The sequence below is a fragment of the Sorex araneus genome, chromosome X, assembly GCF_027595985.1.
Source record: "Sorex araneus isolate mSorAra2 chromosome X, mSorAra2.pri, whole genome shotgun sequence".
Lineage (NCBI taxonomy): Eukaryota > Metazoa > Chordata > Mammalia > Eulipotyphla > Soricidae > Sorex > Sorex araneus.
Window position 1 is genome coordinate 361,011,594 of NC_073313.1, and position 17,954 is coordinate 361,029,547.

The 17,954-nt window shown below is 58.8% G+C and overlaps 1 protein-coding gene across 1 annotated transcript in view; it reads left to right on the forward strand.

Annotated features, from left to right (window-relative positions):
* The first annotated feature begins 5,173 nt into the window (after positions 1–5,173).
* The window catches only part of MAPRE3 (microtubule associated protein RP/EB family member 3), a 46,970-nt gene continuing 34,189 nt past the window's right edge, over positions 5,174–17,954 (forward strand). The window contains exon 1 of the mRNA XM_055122653.1: positions 5,174–5,240. The gene's annotated coding sequence lies outside the window, so the exon portion shown is untranslated. The remainder of the gene's footprint in view (positions 5,241–17,954) is intronic.

The window sequence follows — 17,954 nt, forward strand, 5'->3', positions numbered from 1 at the left end:
TTGATATGCCAAAAATAGTAACAATGATGGGTCTCATTCCCCTGACCCTGAAAGAGCCTCCAATGCAGCACCATTGGGAAGGACAAGTAAAGAGAGGCTGCTAAAATCTCAGGGCGAGGACAAATGGAGACGTTACTGGCGCCCACTCAAGCAAATCGATGAACAACCGGATACAGTGATACAGTATTTATCAGGCAACTATAGATGTATTCACCTGTTTCTCCACCTGATCATTTATATACATGGGGAGAAATCCCTGGCATACATTAGGTGCGGTCCAATAGAACCAAGGTCCTGCATTGAGCGATGAGTTTGGGGAAAAGTCATATTGAAAAGACAAAAAAAAAAAAAAAGTAGAAAGCAAGGGATTGTGGAAGAAGTTTGGGTTTGTGTGTTGGCTTCAGGGTCAAACTGCATCTCTGCTGTCCACTAGCAAGTTGGCCAGTCCACATAAGCAAGTTAACTTCCTCTAGACCTCTGTCGTTCACAGAGACCAATCTCCGTTTTTGTTTGTTTGTTTGAGGGCCACACCCAGCAATGCTCAGGGGTTACTCCTGGCTCTGCACATAGGAATTACTGCTGGCGGTGCTTGGAGGACCATGTGGGATACCAGGGATTGCCAGATTTGCCATGCGCAAAGCAAATGCCCTCCCCACTGTACTATTGCTCCAGCCCCGAGATGAGACCAACCTCGGGAGGTGACAAGGGAGTTTATAGGGTGTTTGCTTTTCCCAGCTGGCAGTTTGCAGTAGGAGGAGGATGAACGTCTGTTTCCCTTCATGAGGCAGTCCATTGAACTATCTCCCCAGCCCACCTCTTCACTGCTTTAGTTTTGTTTGTTTGATGGTTTGTTTGGGGCTATTTTTGGCTCAGTGCTTGGGGGTTGCTCCCAGCCATGCCCTGGTAACATGTGGTGCTGGGAATAACCCTGGGCTTCTGCATGCAAAGCATGCCCTCAGCCTCGTGAGTTCCCTCCCCCTTCCCCAACACTTAACTTTTATTTTTCTTTTTGGGTCACACCCGGCAATGCACAGGGGTCATTCCTGGATCATGCACTCAGGAATTACCCCTGGCGGTGCTCAGGGGACCATATGGGATGCTGGGATTCGAACCCGGGTTGGCCGCGTGCAAGGCAAATGCCTTACCCGCTGTGCTATCACTCCAGTCCCAACACTTAACTTTTTAAATAAAACTCCTAACTGGGGGGCTGGAGCGATAGCACAGCGGGTAGGGCATTTGCCCTGCACACAGCCGACCCCCACCGGTTCGATTCCCAGCATCCTATATGGTCCCCTGAGCACCACCAGGGGTAATTCCTGAGTGCAGAGCCAGGAGTGACCACTGTGCATCGCCGGGTGTGACCCAAAGAGAAAAAAAAATCCTAACTGATGCTGTTTTTGTTGAATAGCTTCAACACACTAAGCATCGTCCTACATACTTGGTATCCATGAGTCCAATGAATTCTGACATACATGCTGAGGTCTTTACTATAGCTTTTCACTCTTTGCCAATGGGAAAACAGTTTTGTTGCCGGGAGAAGGGCAGTGAATGAGAGATGTAGGATTTCAACTCATCCAGGTCATTGCCAAGCCATCTCCTGAGCTCTGGCTTCTGAGACCTTGGCAGGATTGACCACTGATGTGTGAGTGGAGACATGGTTTGGGGGCCCTGAGCGGCTGGAACCGACCATGCAGGTGCAAGGCCAAAGGGTGAAAGAAGATCGCCAGCCAGAGAGATGGCTCAAAGGGCTGGAGCTGCACGCAAAGGCCTTTAGTTCTTCCTTGCCCAGCACTGCAGGCCTGCAGTATGGATGGGGGTAGTCCCAGGCTTATCATCAAAGACCTCTCCGGCCCCGGAAGCATTCTTTATCACCATCTCCGAGAGCTGGTGTTCAGTTTTCCCTGTTTTTATTTTTTCTTCCTTCCTCCTCCTCGTCCTTCTCTTCCTTCTCTTCCTCTTCCTCTGCCCCCTCCATCTCTCCCTTCTCATTTTCTTTCTTCTTTCCCTTTTATTTATTTATTTATTGCTTTTTTTTTTATCACACCCGGCGATGCTCAGGGGTTACTCCTGACTCTGCACTCAGGAATTACCCCTGGCGGTGCTCAGGGGACCATATGGGATACTGGGAATCGAACCCAGGTCGGCCACGTGCAAGGCAAACACCCTACCTGCTGTGCTATTGCTCCAGCCCCTTTCCCTTTTTTTTAGAGGGGCTAACATGCAGAAGTGCTCAGAGCTTACACTTTGCCCTGTGGCCACGGTTCATTCCTGTGGACTCCAGGGAAATATATTGGGTGCTAGGGATCAAACTCAGATCGGCCACACGCCAGGCAAGCACCCCACCCACTGTGCTGTATTATCTGTCTGGGCCCTTATCATTTTTTTTTAATAGGGACCACACCCAGCAGTGCTGGGGGCGGGGGTCATTGCTCACAGAGCTTGGCACAGCGCCAACAGGTGATGCTTTACAGGGCCACACCCGTAGGTACTGGAGCAGGGAGCCGGATGGGCCCCACATAACTGTGCATGGGTATGCATCACCCCTTGGGTCATTGGCCCTGACCCCTGGGCTAGATGTTAGATTAGAACACGCAGAGCTGCCCTGGCTAGCAGAGGCTGCGGTGCTGGTAACAGTTACCGACCATGTTCATTATTCATTTGAAAAGAGCTAAAAGTGGAACAGGGCACTCGAGAGGGACCCGTTGTCACATGGAGGAAACCTTTGACGTGGTTTTGGAACGAGGCTCTCATGCAAGCAATCTATCATTTTTCGGGGGAAGGAATTTTAATCACACGCCCTATCTAAAGTGCGGCTCTGACCCTCCGCCCTGTTCCAGACACATATCCTCCCTTGCGCTCTCACTTCCTGCCTGTGTGACCTCCGCCATCGCTGCTTCTCACGCGTGGCTGTGACGCAGAAGTGCCAGAATGTGAATCCTGAGGCTCTTGGCTCCCTGCGTTGACCTGGAGGGTGCAGATTGCCCTGTTGTCCTAAATCACTGATGTGTCACCAGGATTCCCTGCTTGCAAGCACCCCTCTTCTTTCTGAGCGTTGAGTAGAAGAGAGGGTTCTTTTGTTTGTTGGGAGGGGGCACACCTGGCAACGCTCAGGGGCTATTCCTGCCTCCACGTCCAGGAATGCCCCCCAGCAGTGTGCAGGGGGTCGGATGAGGTGCCGGAGATTCAAACTTAGCCGCAGGCACCGCAGCCACATGCAAGGCCCTCGGTTTCCTACCTCCCGTACTGCTTCCCCAGCCTCCCTGTTTTTGTTTGGGGCCATACCCAGCTGTCTACGAGGTGTGACTGTGTCATACTCCTGGCTCTGCACTCAGGGATCATTCCTGGCAGTGGCTCAGAGGACCCTATGGGATGCTGGGATGGAGCCCAGACTGGTGCTGTGCAAGGCCAGCTCCCTGCCGCCCGTACTAGAGCTCTGACCACATGTCTCCTTTTCACTTTGCCATCACTTGTTTTCTCTTTCCCCCTGAGAAAATGGGCTCAACCGGGGGTTTTGACAAGAGTTGGGGGGTGAGAGCTCTGGGAGCTAGACAGAGACTCAGAAGAGAATGCAAGCCCGGGACTTCTTACTCCTGCATGTCCAAAGGGAGAACAGGATCTCAGCTTGTGTCCCAGCCCAGTGGAATCCAGGGATGTGTGTGTAAAGGGCTCCATAGGAAAGGGGGGAGATGAGGAAGGTAAAAGGTGGAGGTCAGGAAAAAGGGCGGAGCCAGGGAGGAAACTGACATCATGGACCCAGTCAGAAGCCAGGAGAAAGGAGGATTGGGGAGGCAGGGGATGCAGAGAAGAGGAGGCCAGTGTGTCCTTGATTAGATGACCACAGTTTGGGTGGGAAGAGGGGAAGGATGCGAGCACCCCGGTTAAGGCCCTTGCCTTGCACGCAGCCAACCTCTGTTGGATCCCTGGCACCTCATGGCCTCCTAGCACTGCCAGGAGTGGTCCCTGGGCACAAAGCCAGGAATGTTCTCTGAGCACCCCCAGCTATCAGGAAGCTAAGGGAGGGGAAAGCGCTGTCATAAGAGTAATAGCACTTCAAGATCAAAGGAGCGTGAGATGCTGATGGGGAGTAGGGGTGCACAGGGCAGAGGAAGGAAGCAAGAACGAAGACCTTTGTCTTTACTTGGACTCAGTCCCTTGGCGAGCTGTGGGGTCACATTCTGTGCCAGATGCTGGGGTGGGGGGGATGAAAGGATAGAATTCCTGAACATGAGGGTGCCCGCGATGCGGATCAGGGAGAGAGTGTAACCCGGGCCAGATGGGGGAAGAAAGGTCAGTAACAAGTGGCCAGGGGCGAACCCAAAACTTCCTGGGAAGCAGCGCCGAGGGACGGCAAGTCAGAAGTCACTTGACCGGAGAGAACCCCCGAGCTGACAGGGCCACAGAGCGGGAGAGCGGCCGGCGCCCTGGGCACGGGGCTGGAGGACAGGCCAGGAGGAGGCACGGAGAAGCAGGGGAGGAGCTAGGAAACTGGGGCGATGCGACGAGGTCTTGGGAGCGGGAACCTGGAAACACGGTTGACGCAAGAGGGACCGGGCTGGGAGGCGGCGGCGGACTGTGGACCGCGGTGCGGGGCCCGTTTGCCAACGCGGCCGGGAGGAGCGTGCGCGGGGCCCGCAGCCCAGGGGCCCCGTGTGCGTCGCCGCGTCGGCGAACTCGGTTCGGGGGCTAATGCACCGGGTGTGTGGTCAGACGGGGCAAAGGAGGGCCCCGAGCGCGGGCGCGGGCGTCGGCGGCGGTGGCCGCGAGCGGTGAAGGCCGCGCCGGCGAGGCGAAGCCCCCGTGCCCGCTGCGCGGGGTCCGAGGCGGGAGCCGCGGCCGTGCCCGCCCGTGCACCCCATCGCTAAGGGCAAAGGCAGAGGCTGATCCCGGCCGCCCGAGTGACGAGGGAGGCGCGGCTCCGGGCGGCGGCGGCGGCGGCGACCTCGGGGACGGTGGCAGCGGGCCCGACCTCCCGCCGCCGCCGCCGCCGCCGCCGCCGCGCGCGCGGCCGCCCGTTGCCCTGGCGACGGCGCGGCCCCGGCCCCGCCCCTCCCGGACTGACAGCGGCGGCCGCACGGCGCCTGCGCACTGCGCTCTTCCCCCGCAGTCTCGGTGCGTTGGAGCCGGAGACCGCGGCGGCCTCGACTCGGACCCCGCGCCCCGGAGCCGCCGCCGCAGCGCCCGCCGCCGCCGCCCGCCCGCCCGCCCGCCCGCGCCGCCGCCGCCGGAGCCCCTCGCGCACCGTGAGTCCCGCCGCGGCCGCGGGCGTCGCGGGGCTGAGTCAGCGGGAGGCCCGGGCCCGCGCGGGGGGAGGGGACGGGGCGCCCCCCTCCCGCGCCCCCCGGCCCGCCGTGCCCTGTGCCACTCCCCCGCCGCTGCCCGCCGTCCGGACCCACCTGCGCGGGGAGGGCCGGGGGTCCCCCTTCCCGCTGCTCCCTGCGGCGCTCCCGCATCTCCGCCCGCATCTGACCGCCCCCCCTCTCCCATCCCCACCCCCAAACTGCTTCCCGTCCGCCCTTGTCCTTATTCCTCTGGGGCCTGCCAGCGCCGGCCTCCCCGGATTCTCGCAGTCATGTGCCAGAGCCAGAGTGACAGGCAAGAAGGAAGGGAGATGGGGGGGACCGGGACATTGTCGCGGCTCCAACCTTGGGGCGCTCAGCCCTCGCGCGCCGCCCGGGCCTGGCGTGCGGTCGCACGGCCCCGACCGGCTGCTGACAGCTCGGGGGTGCTCTCGGAATAGGTTTGGCAGAGGATTGGGGCCCATCGGGATCCCTCCCTGTCTGGTGAACACCCCCCAGTGCACGGTTGGCCTTCCAGTGGACCGAGCTGCGTCCCCGGGGCCAGGCTGTGGAAGGGGCAGGGGAGGACGGGTGGCCTTGGGGAGTTGGGGTTCCTGCGCTCCCAGCGCGTTGTTGTGAATAAGCATCCTGCAGTGTCCACCCGGCTCGATGACGTGCGATTTGGGGGAAAGGCCTGGAGAGCATCCCTAGGTGACCGCTGTGTGTGTGCTGAGAGGTGGCAGAAAGGGGCCATAGTGTTGTCACAGGGGCACACGTGCAAACCAAAGGAGCGCTGAGGTTTTGCCATGGTGTGGCTCTGACGCCTGCCGTCTCCTGCAGCTGTGAGCACTGTCACCGGATTGGGGTTCTGGCAGAGTTGGGCGAGTCCCAGGTTTTGTTTGCTGCTCATCTAGCTGCCCATCTTGCATCCCCCGATCCGGCACGAGACCCGGGTCCCAAACGGTTTTCCCTTCCCAGCGGAAACGGAGAGAAAGTTAAAAGTTGGTGCCGTCTTCAGAAGCCGTCTCCGAGTAAACAAGCCTGGACGAACTCTCCTGACTACCGTGCCAACTTCCTTTGATTCTCTCCTCCCCCCCTCCAGCTTCTAGGTTTTACTGTACTCTTAAAGATGTAACATACATGTAAATCACCAGTTAAAGTCTACAACAGGACTTTGGCTGCCAAAGGAGGTGGGGGTGCGTCACTTTTGAAGATGCAGGGGAAAGAGACACGAATGTGGAGTTGCTGGCCTTGCCATGGAGAGAAGGAAGGATTCCACTCCTGAAACTGTGCTCAATCATGGCCCGTTGGCAGCCTCCCCTGGCCCCGCCCCACCCCCATGCCATCAGATTAGTTTACAGCGGCCAAAGACGGCTGTCGCCCTAGTTTTAAACATAGAGACGAAGTTGGGGGAGTCTGCAGCCCCCCGCGAGGCCAGGCTGTGTCTTTGGGTGTCGGATGCCAGTGTGGGGTTTGGCGGGATGCACCTGCCTGCGGGCAGCGGGAACGGTGGGTCCGAGTCTCACATTCCTTCTGTGTGGTCCCCCCCACCCCGTGTCGAATGGCTTACCCAAATACCCAGGCAGGGCAGGAGGGGACAGCTGTGCCCAGAACTGCTCCTCCTGGCGGGAGGGTATTTTGGGAATCAGCGATAGGACGGGGCTGGAGAGCTGTGAATTAAGAAGCGAGAAAATGTGTCAAGGCTGACTGGAAGGGGCGGGTGCGAGGAGGCCGCGCCTGCCCGTGCTCCGGGCTCGCGCCTTGCCAGCAGAACTCGGTTTTTATGTGGGTGAACGAACTCGCCTTTGAAATCCACCCCCGGGCTTTTACGAGACAGACACTCCTGGGGTGCCTGTCAGAGGGCCACTCCCGGGAGACAGGACCGAGGCCCGAGCCTCGGAGCCCGTCCGTCCAGCTGTCACTGGCGCTGATTCGTCAGATGAGGGAGAGGGCCAGGGCTTGAGCTAAGCTCGAGTGACATCTCCGTCATCTGTGTTGTGGTTTTGTGGCACCACGTTTCCTTGATTCTGAGACACACCCGCCGCTTACCAGCAGCTTCCAGGGAAACTAATTTCACATGGCCTGGTTAAGACATGTCGATCCCCAGGTGCATCCTGATTTCAGGAACATTCGAATGGCCAGACTTAAAGCGGGGATTTGTGTATCTTACAAGAACGATCCCTGGAATATTCCCAGGTGTGTGGCGGTGCCCTCTCCGAGTCTTTGCGGTAGGAGGACAGGCGCGCTGAGTCCTTACTGGGTCGGTCATGTTTGCAGGGTGATTGACGGGAGTCCGGCCCGGTGCTTGGCTACAGAGGAATGTTGAACAGAGGAATGTTCCTGGGGGGGAAATCTAACCCAAGGCTTAAAATATGGCACTTTCCAGAAACTCAGCCAACTGGCTGCCAGCAAACATCTTACTTACCTGAAATTAGTCAGATAACCTCTTTCAGAAGCTGAGCAGGACAATATGTTTTTGTTTTTTTTTTCTTTTTGGGTCACGTGCACAGGGGTTATTCCTGGCTCATGCACTCAGGAATTACTCCTAGTGGTGCTCAGGGGACCATACGGGATGCTGGGAATCGAACCCGGGTCGGCTGCATGCAAGGCAAATGCCCTACCTGCTGTGCTATTGCTCCAGTCCCGACAATATGTTTTTCTAGTTTTTCTAAAGCAGAAGGCATCAGCCCAGACTGGGTCACACATTTATAAAGACCCTTGAAACACACGTCCCACTCCCAACACCGCCCCCTCCCAACACACACAAGGGGGAGAGGACTTACGATGATGGAGTTCGGGGGCAGGGGAAAGATAATGGATTTCAGGGCCCTCATTTCTATTTTTCGACCTTAGACACCAAGAACGAAGCGACTTGCCCGGGGTTACCCAGCTCATACAGAAAGTATGTGCGAACACAGGGTGCGCTGTGCCCCATGTGAATGAATGTGGGTGGTTATTAGTGGCTAAGACAAGATTAGAACCCAGATTTCCAGACGAGAGCCGGCATTGCTGTCCACAGCACCACATTGCCTCATCCCTCGGGTTTAATATTCCAGAGGCCTTAAGAAAAGTAATTTAGTAGCCTGTAATTAGCCCTGTAGACAAGGGCTTGTTTTATTGTCTGAGAGGTTGCAAAGCCGGGTGAGATTTAGTGTCACACGGTCTAATTAAATATGCATTCTTGCCATCTTAAAAAGAATGATTTTTCCTCACACACTCTGACTTCCGGGAGGTCCCTCTTCTTTTAACTCACATCATCTAACATCCAGTAAATGCCCCGTGGGGTTTCTGAAGCCTCCTCAACTTTGTACCTCTGAGGGCGCTCACTGGCTTTCAGAAAGCAAGGTCCAGGGTGCTGCCTACACTCAGATTATCCTCCGCGGCCCCGAGGTGACCCTCGTATTCGGAGACCGTGGGGAAGGGCCTCGGGAAGCAGGTGGAGGCGAGTTCAGAGCTGGGCTCTGCTGTTGCCGCGTCCTGCCTTGGTGGCCTGGGTCAGTTACCTCACCCGCCCGTCTGTGTCTCCAGGGGCCCGTGGGGATTAGCTGAAGGCTGACATGTCGAGTCATAAGAGGTGGCAATTGTTATCTTCGAGCACCAGTGTATGAAATGAAAAATGTTTGCCAAATGTGGCTATGACCTAATCCATACAGGACGGGCTCTCTCTCTCTCTCTCTCTCTCTCTCTCTCTCTCTCTCTCTCTCTCTCTCTCTCTCTCTCTCTCTCTCTCTCACACACACACACACACACACACACACACACACACACACACGCGCACGCACATTCACACACGTTGGTGCCATATAGCCACCTGAAGCGCCTTTTGTCATCATGTGTTTGGCTGACCTGTGTTTGGTTATCTGAAGGACCAAGCGGGGCTGGATCAATGGCTCGGAGGAACCCGGCTGTGAGTGCTCGTGGGAGTGGAGCATCTCTGTCACCGTGTGAGGCAGAAAGCCTGCCGGGCTCTCACCTCCACCCTCTTCCTGCCCCGGTGCAAGTGACTGGACCAGGAGCTGTCTGTCTTAGGAGGAGGAGGCATTAAGGGAGGCCACTGGGGCTGGTAATCGTCCCAGATAGGATCAAGGCAGAGACTGCCCCGTAATTAGGGAGGCAGGCAAGCCATTCAGGTGGGACAACACAAATGATTAAGTTCCTGTAAATTTCACTGGGCAGTGAGCCACAGGGAGCCGTCGGGAGAGTGGGAAGGCAGGGCCCGAGAGACGGTGCAGAGTCAGGCGCTGGCCCTACAGCCGTGCAGTGGGTAAGGTGCTGGCTTCCGCAGGCAGCTGACCCCAGTTCAGTCCCTGGCACCACCATCACATATGGTCCCCGAGCCCGGCCGGGAGAATCCCTGAGCACCACTGAGTTGCCCCTCCACAAAAAAAAAAAAAAAAAAAAAAAAAAGCCTGAAAAGGCAAATGCAATCTCTCTGGGACCCAGTCCTGGGGGTGTGCAGAGGGTAAAAGGAACTTCCCCTTGACACGCTTTTTAGATGAATGATTATAAGAAGCCTGGAAGCTTTCGTCGTGGAATCCCGACCTTTGGAGTTGGCAGTGGTTGTTTTTAGCAAAGGCGTTTGGTTCAAATGAAGTTGCTGCCTTGACTGGGAGCCGTCAGGGCTGGGCTCGAGGGGTTGGGCTGCTTCCTTCCTGCTGGCACCCAGTACGCACCCAGCCAGGCCCAGGTGAGGGCAAGCAGCACAGGACACCCCGGTCATGGCCTTCCTCACCTCCCCTTCCCAGCCTTTCCACCCCCTCCGTCTCCCGGCCAGTTGGCATCATCATCACTATTCCAACAAGCTAGTTTAATTTTCAACCATTGACCAAAATGGCTTCTGACCTTTATGGAAAGTACATGTCCCTTCTTGTTTTGTTTCGTTTTGGGGTTTTTTTGTATGTTTGGTTCTTTGGGGGCCACAACCGGGCTTACTCTGGCTCTGTGCTCAGGGATCACTCCTGGCAGGCCTTGGGGGGACCATCTGGGGTGTTGGGGATTGAATCTGGGTTGGCTGTATGCAAGGCCAACACCCTCGCTGTTGTGCCATCTCTCTGGCCCTGGTACCAGCCCCTCCTTCCTTCTGGTTGGTGGTTTAGGGCCGCACCTGGGGGTGTTCAGGACTTATTCCTGGCTCTGCAGTCCTGGCGGGCTCAGAGGACCATACGGGGTGCTGAGGACCAAGCCCAGCCATGCTGAGTGCAAGGCAAACTCCTTACCCATTGTACTATCACTCAAGCCCCCAAAATAATTTTTTTAAAACAGTCTTTTATCCCAGTTATTCCCAGCAATTTTTATCAATTAGAGCCTTTTCTCCAGAATCCAGAATCCAAAGATTAAACATTAATTATGCCTTTAATTCTCTGTTTGTTTGTTTCGGGCCACACACTGCTCCCAGTTGCGTGATCAGGGATGGCTCCCAGTGGTGCTCAGAGGACAGTATGGTGCCAGGGACTGACTCTGGGGCCCCCACGTGCCTGCGTGCAGGACGAGTGTCCCAGCCCGTTGGATGAGCTGTTTCTCTCTGGCCCTGTCTACAGCTATTCACTCATTACATTGGCTAGTCAGGATCACAAAATTTCAGGACTGTCTTATATTTTAACTTGGGGGTGGAGGGAAGAAGTGTTTGTTTGAAGCCCACCTGGCAGTGCTCAGGGCTTCATCCTGGCTCTGCACTGAGGGATCACTCCTGGCTGTGCTCAGGGGACCTTGTGGGGTGCCAGAGATCGAACTAGAATCAGCCATGTGTAAGGCAGGTGCCCTTTCCTCTGTGCTCTCTCCAGGCCCCTCACCCCTGTACTGACCTCCAGAGACTCAGAGGAAACCCCAGGACTGGCATACTAGTGCTGAGGGAGCCTCCTCTCACATCAGCGCTGACGGGGGCTGGGGGAGGGGGGTGCACTTTCATCCAGAATTAACCGCTACTCTGGGGAGACACTCGTGAATGCTGACCAGTGGTTGGGTATCCCTGGGAGTTTGCTCTCCTCGGGCGGTCAGTTGTGGCTGCTCGTCACGTGCGACTTGGTATGGATCGGTGACACACTCGAGCTTGGGCGGGTGCTTCTGGCGTGTTGGCCCAGGAGTCCAGAGAGGTCATGCTGAGTAACCCTGCCTTCCCTGGGGCCAGCGGGACAGCTGGGCGGCCTCCCGTGGCTGAGAGGACTGACTGTTCCTCTGGGTAGAGCGGCCAGGCCTGTGCCCGGCCCCCTGCTCCTGCCGCCCCCCACTGACCATGCACCCTGGCCAGGGGCCTTGGTCAGCTCGCTCATCTCAGCCGCCCGGCAGCCCTGCTTGGACGCCGAGGTGCATCCTGAGCCAGAAGTCCGTATCCATAAGCATTTGTGTTACTCTGCACCAAGTCACTTATTTCCTGACACTGTTTCCACGAAGGGGGAGAGAACACACACACACACACACACACACACACACACAAACACACACACCCACCACCACCACCACCACCACCATCACCACCACACCACCACCACCACCACCACCACCACCACCACCACCACCACCACACCACCACCACCACCACCACCATCAGCACCACACCACCACCACCACTACCACCATCACCACCACACCCCCACCACCGTGTGATAGTTTCATCACATGTGCCCGGGAGTCTGGACAGTACAGATCAAAAGCCTGCAGAGGACATACATCCTTTGGTCAGAAGCTGCCGTTCTAGGAATCTAGGAATATTTAGGAAATCAGAGGGATATATAAGAATACTTGTAGAAGCATTTCTTAAAATCAGTGGGACAGGGGCCGGAGCGAGAGCACAGCGGGTAGGGCGTTTGCCTTGCACGCGGCCGACCCGGGTTCGATCCCTGGCATCCCATATGGTCCCCCAAGCACCGCCAGGAGTAATTCCTGAGTGCAGAGCCAGGAGTAACCCCTGAGCATCGCTGGGTGTGACCCAAAAAGCAAAAAAAAAAAAAAAATCAGTGGGACATTATTATCTGGGGGAGGGGCTTGGCCACACCTGGCGCTCCTCAGGCCTTAGGGGTCCTCCTGACAGTGCTCCGGGTTCATATGCATGAGTCGGGAATCCAGCCTGGGCTGGCTGTGTAGCCCCTACACAGCATGATTTGGTTTGACTTGGGCGGGAGGTGGGCCGGGATGCAGCCGGCAGTGCTCAGGGGCTGCTCTTGGCTCTGTGCTCAGGGATCACTCCTAGCGGAGCTCTGGGGACCGTGTTGTATATGTTGTATATGGCCCAGGCCAGCTGTGTGCAGGGCATAGCTTCATTTTGCTCTTTGGGACAGAATCTTGCGCGTTTTCAGGGTGGTGCTGTGCAGGCCTGTGACTTAAATGAAAAACGAAATTCCAAGTCCATCTTTCCCAATGCGAAGGTCTCAGCTTTGGGGAGATGGTTACAAAAAATTCCGGAAAGAAAGTATGTTACTGTAGCCATCTTTGCCTGTGAGTTTCAGTTCAGGAAAGGCGTCAGTAGAATGTTGTCTGCCACGGGACTCGGCTCTGTTTGGAATTATTTTATTTGGGGCTTGCCTTGGCTGTGCCCAGAGGGGTCGATTGAACCCAGGAACCCTCATGCTCGCCAGGCATGTGCTTGGCCGCCCAGCCACATCCTGTGCCCTGGGGCTCCGTTCTGTCTTGTTTATTTGGCCTGTTTGTTTTTATTTGGGGCCCACATCCTGCGGTGCTTAGAGTCTATTCCTGGCTCCGTGTTGGGAGGGGCGGAGGGTCCGCTCCAGGCGGTGCTCAGGGGCCATGCCTGGCTCTGTGCTTGGTCACTGGCCGTGCTGGGGACCCAACCCAGCAAGCCTGCGGCAGTTTGCCTGGGCCGCTGCACACCCCTCCCAGGGGTGCCGTCTGGAGAAGGGTTTCCCTTCCCCGGCTCGTCCGCATTTTCTGGACTCCCAGTTCTCCGTTGTCTCCGGGGCCTCCTCAGGGCGGGGGGATGGTGCGTCCCCCCTCACCATCTGCTTTGAAATCTGCCCATCTGCCGTAGCCGCTCCTTGCCCTTGGCCACGTTCTGTTCAGGGCGCCAGCAGTTGGAGAGGCGGAGGGTTGGGCGCCCAGAGCGGGCCCTGCCCGGCAGACGTCTTTCCCAGGGACTGGCTGGCAGCTCCCTTTTTGCACCCCAAGTCTCTTGAGCCGCTGGCTGTGAAGAGAGGGGCCGGCCGGCAGCGCTGCACGCCCTGGCTTTCCCGTCCGCGGGCTCTGCCAAAGAGCCGTCCGCGAGCCTGGCACCCGCCGCCCCTCCCCAACGGGGACCCGGGACTTAGAATCCAGGCGACCTAGCCCGGCGCATGGCGCGCCCCAGACGGCCGTAAACGTTTGCCAAGCTGGACAGACTCTCCTCTGTCACGCTGACGGCCCAGACAGGGAGCACGTCTGTTCCCGGGAACATCCACCGTCTGGGGGGCTGGGGGGACATGGGGGGGGCCTCAAACGGTGTGTCCTGCTTGCTGGGACATGAAATCTGCCACCCTGAGCCAGCAGAGCCCGGCTGCGTGCCCGTGTGGCCACGCCGAGGGGGAGCCTTGACCGGCTCTCTCCCCGCGCCCCTCTCCCGTGGTGCGGTGTGACGTGAGCGGGGCGCCCCGATTTCCTGCCCCCCGGGCTCAGCCGCTCCTGCCCTGGGTTGTGGCTGCGTTCAGGGACTGAGCTCGATCTGACCCCTGGGTTCGGGTGCACAGTGGCGCTCCTGGGTTGGATTGTCTCGGAACACGTGTGAGTGCCAGGTCCCCCGCCAGGGACACAGGAGTGTGGCTGGCCCCAGCATGGGCAGTGCGGCCCCCCGGGCCAGACTTGCCCCCAGAGAGCAGGGCTTGCAGGGGTGCGGCCGCCCCCTCCACTCGCACACTGCCCTCACACTGTCTGGTCCCGTGCGGCACCCCGAGAGCTAATCCAGGGATTAGGGCGCTTCCTGTGCACACGGCTGACCCCGGTTGGATCCCCAGCACTACACGAGTGGGCCCCCATGCACCCCAAAGAGAAGGAATGAACCCCGTCCCCACGGAAGCCCATGTGGAAGGGGGGAGGCTGTAGAGGGTGGCCAGGAGACCGTGTGGAAGGCGGGGTGGCCAGCAGCTCTGACAAAGCCCCACGTCAGAGCACTGTGTCGGTGTAAGAGAGGCCCGAGCCCAGAGGGACCCCAGGGAGCGTTCTGGAGCAGGAGCTGGGAGCAGAAACCCCGTATGTGCCCCTGGCACAGGGAGCCTCTGGCAGCAGCGGGGAGGGAGGGAGCAGGGGGTGACTGGCACACGGGCGGACTCCGGCCCTGCACACGGGCAGACTCCGGCCCTGCACACGGATGACCAGGGCAGCGAGGCCAGCTCGTCTCCGTGAGCAGCCCCGCCCGGGGTCACCAAGCGGAGGCAGCTCCTGGGTCTGCCCTGGGAGGCACCGGCTCTGGGGATCCCCGAGAGGCTTTGCTGGGGTCCAGCCCAGCGTCTGCGAAGAGCAGGATGGAGCGAGCGAGCGTGGAAGCCCGCAGCAGGCCGCCCCTGCCACAGCCAGTGAGCGCGGACGTGGAGTTTGCAGCCGCGACAGACAGTCCTGTGGCATCGCCCAGGCATGGGCGTGCTTGAAAGAATCCAGAGAGCCTGCCGCAGCCCGTGGGTGCGGGTCTCCCCTCTGTCCTCCAGTGCACGAGAGGGCCTCTTAGGGGAAGGACGGGTCAGTCTCTCAGCCCGGCACACCGGGGGTCACTGCTGCGTTAGGGTAGACCTGACCTTTAGAGGCAGAGCGACCCACAGTGCGGGCGTTTGAAGCACGAGGTGGCGTTGACGCATCACATACGGGGTTCAGGCATGTTTTAATATTCGTGTGCTGTGAAGTCATCTGTGACACCCCTGGCCTCGCAGTTAGAGCATCTTCTCTCAGGGGGACGTTGAGGATCTCTCCGAGCCACTTTCAGATCGACCGCACGGGCCCGAGATACAGCTTCGCAGGGAAGGCTCTTGCCTTGCGTGTGGTCAGCGGGTTTGGCACTGCATCTGGTCCCCTGGGCACCGCCCCGAGTGACCCCTGAGCCGAGCCAGGAGTATCACCACCCCCGCCTCAAAAACAAAGATTAAACAGAGACAACAAGCTGTTACTTGCTGTAGTCACTGCTGTAGATTACGCCCAGGACTTATTTTGTCATTGGGAATGTGACCTTGATCCCCTCCGTGCCCCCCGCCCCGCCCGCCCCAGCCTCCTTTCCTCTCAGTACGGCCCAGTCAGTGTTGCCAGGTGACTGAGTTTCCTCCACGTTTCTCCTTCTCAGCTGACCGACTTGCCTGAACCAAATGCCCTCCAGGCCCGCTGGTTGCAGATGGCCGGTTGCCTTTCTCTTTATGGCTCGGTCATACTCCTCTGTAAGTGCTCCTTTTTGCATCACACTCTGCTCCTTGTAGTGCACTTCTCTGTGCTTAGACACGTAGGACACTTAGGACCGTTCTGTGACGTTGCTCTATAGGCTTCTAGACCACGTCTCCCGTGGCGATCTCATCAAAGAACCACCGTGAGACTCTCATACTGCTGAGGTGGGCTCTGGCCAGGAGGGCTGAGCGGGCGAGCCTGTTCAGTGGCAGAGGGCAAAGGCAGTGTTTTGAGGAGCACGAGAGAAAAGGGAAGTGCGAGGAGTCATCTGGGGGCACAAACCCATTGAGGGCCCAGGCCCCCAGCACGCAAAGGCTGCACCCCGACCCTTGGAGCCTCCCCTCTGGCCCCAGGGGGATTATCCAGAAGACGCATGATGCAGGGGGTGGGGGCGCCTTTCCCCGGAGGCTTTGGGGAGAAGACAGTGTGGCTCCTTCCTTCTGCCCCTGACTTGCAGGCTGAGGGCGAGGCCCTGGGGGGCCGCAGGGGTGAGGGGGTGGGTACGGAAAGGCCTTTCCTGGGTAACTCCAGCCAGGGCTGCTGGCCGTGGTGTGGGCAAGGGCGTGGCAGAGGGGGCTCGAGTCAGCCCCCCTGAGAACTGGGCGCAGGCCGGTGCAGCGACGAATGCTAGCCTTGCAGTGGGCAGGACCGAGCCCCGAGAATCCAGGAACGTGCCAGTCTCCCAACTCGAGCAGAGAGCAGGGGCGCCCCAGACAGGAGGGCTGCGACTTGGCACATGCAGGGCGGGTATCTGATGGCCACGGGGCGGCCGGGCCGAAGGTCAGAGGTGGAGGGAGGCCTGAACTTACGGGCAGATAATCCACGCCCAGTCGGTCTCCGCACGCCAGCAAGCAGGTGCGGTGAAGCAGTGTTTTGTTGGGGGGTGGGTCGCACCTGCCAATGCGCAGGGCTTACTCCTGGCTCTGCACTTAGGAATTATCTTGAGAAACCATTTGGGGTGCTGGGGACCCAACCTGGGCCAGCCGTGTACAAGGCAAGCATCCTATCCGCTGTACTAGCGCTTCGTATTGGTTCTATCTACTATTGGTTCAGGGGCCATACCCAGCAGTGCTCAGGGCTGACTCCCGGCTCTGTGCTCGGGGGATCACTCCTGGTGGGCTCAGGGGACCATCAGCGGTGCTGCATGTTGGGTGGGAGTCGGCTGCCTGCGTGGCAGGTGCCTTCCCCGCTGTGCTGTCCCTCTGGTCCCTAGAGGCACAACTTTCACATGCAAGAGACTGTTTTATTGTGACTGAGGTTTTTGGGTTTTTTTGGTTTTTTTTTTTTTTTTCCTGAGGCTGCATGAGCAGAAATGCTGGATCCAGTCCACCTGGAGCAGAGCTGGCTGGGGCCGGGTGGCTGAGAGGGTGGTGCGGGAGAAGAGGAGAGCCACACGGTGCCCTCACGTGGTCCCCGCGTGACTGCAGACTAACCCCCAGCGCCAGCCCTTACTCCCCCCCGCAGGCCCGAGGCGTTTCTCCCCTGGCGAGACTGGCCTCGCTCTTGGCCGGCTGGTGCGTCTTCCAGGCACCGGGGGTAGGGAGGATGCTGGCCGTTTCTCACCTGATCCTGAGCCGTTCCTCTCGGGACCCTTGGAGGGAAGGGTCTCCCGGCAGGCCGATGTGGCCCTTGCCAGGCAGGGGGGTGGGGAGCCAGGGTGCACACCAGTCCATCCCCCGTCATCCCTCCCCAGTTGCTCTGTGCAGCGCGCTTCCTCTCCAGCTGTCCCTGGCGGCCCGGCTTCTCCTCTGCCTCGTTTGGGAACCCTGGTCTGACACCTCTCCTCGTGTCCTCTGAGACCCCACCTTGGCCCCCAGTAGCCCCCTTGTCGTGGCCTTCATTTCTGCACACCGGGAGCCCTGGACACCGCCTCAGGGTCAGAGCAGGGAGCGGGCAGCGTGGAGCCCACGGAAAGTCAGGGCCAGTGTCCCCCGCCAGCGAGCTGCCTTTAGCTGAGTAAGCCGGGCCTGGCCGCGCGGGCAGTGCTGTTCTGCAGAAGCCGGCACCAAGCGGGAGGCTGGCACCATGCCAGCCGCTGCCAGGAAGGAACAGCTTGCCAGGTGGGGCAGGAGCCCGGGCTCTTTATAAACACAGCCTCCCGCCTTGTCCTTTGCGTGTCACCAAGGCAGCCCAGGTGAGCGTGATCAGCCCGTGGCCCCTGATCAGGGGCCATGACAGGCCGCAGAGCGCGGAGCACCGTGACCTTGAGCGAATGAACAGACCGCATCTCGGGAGCCCTGGTGCCCTTTTCTGTCGAAAGAGGCAGGCTGGCCTGGAGCATGCTCTCCCTACCCTCACGGGTGCCCACTCTTAGGGCAGCGCTGTGTGACAGTGCCCAGG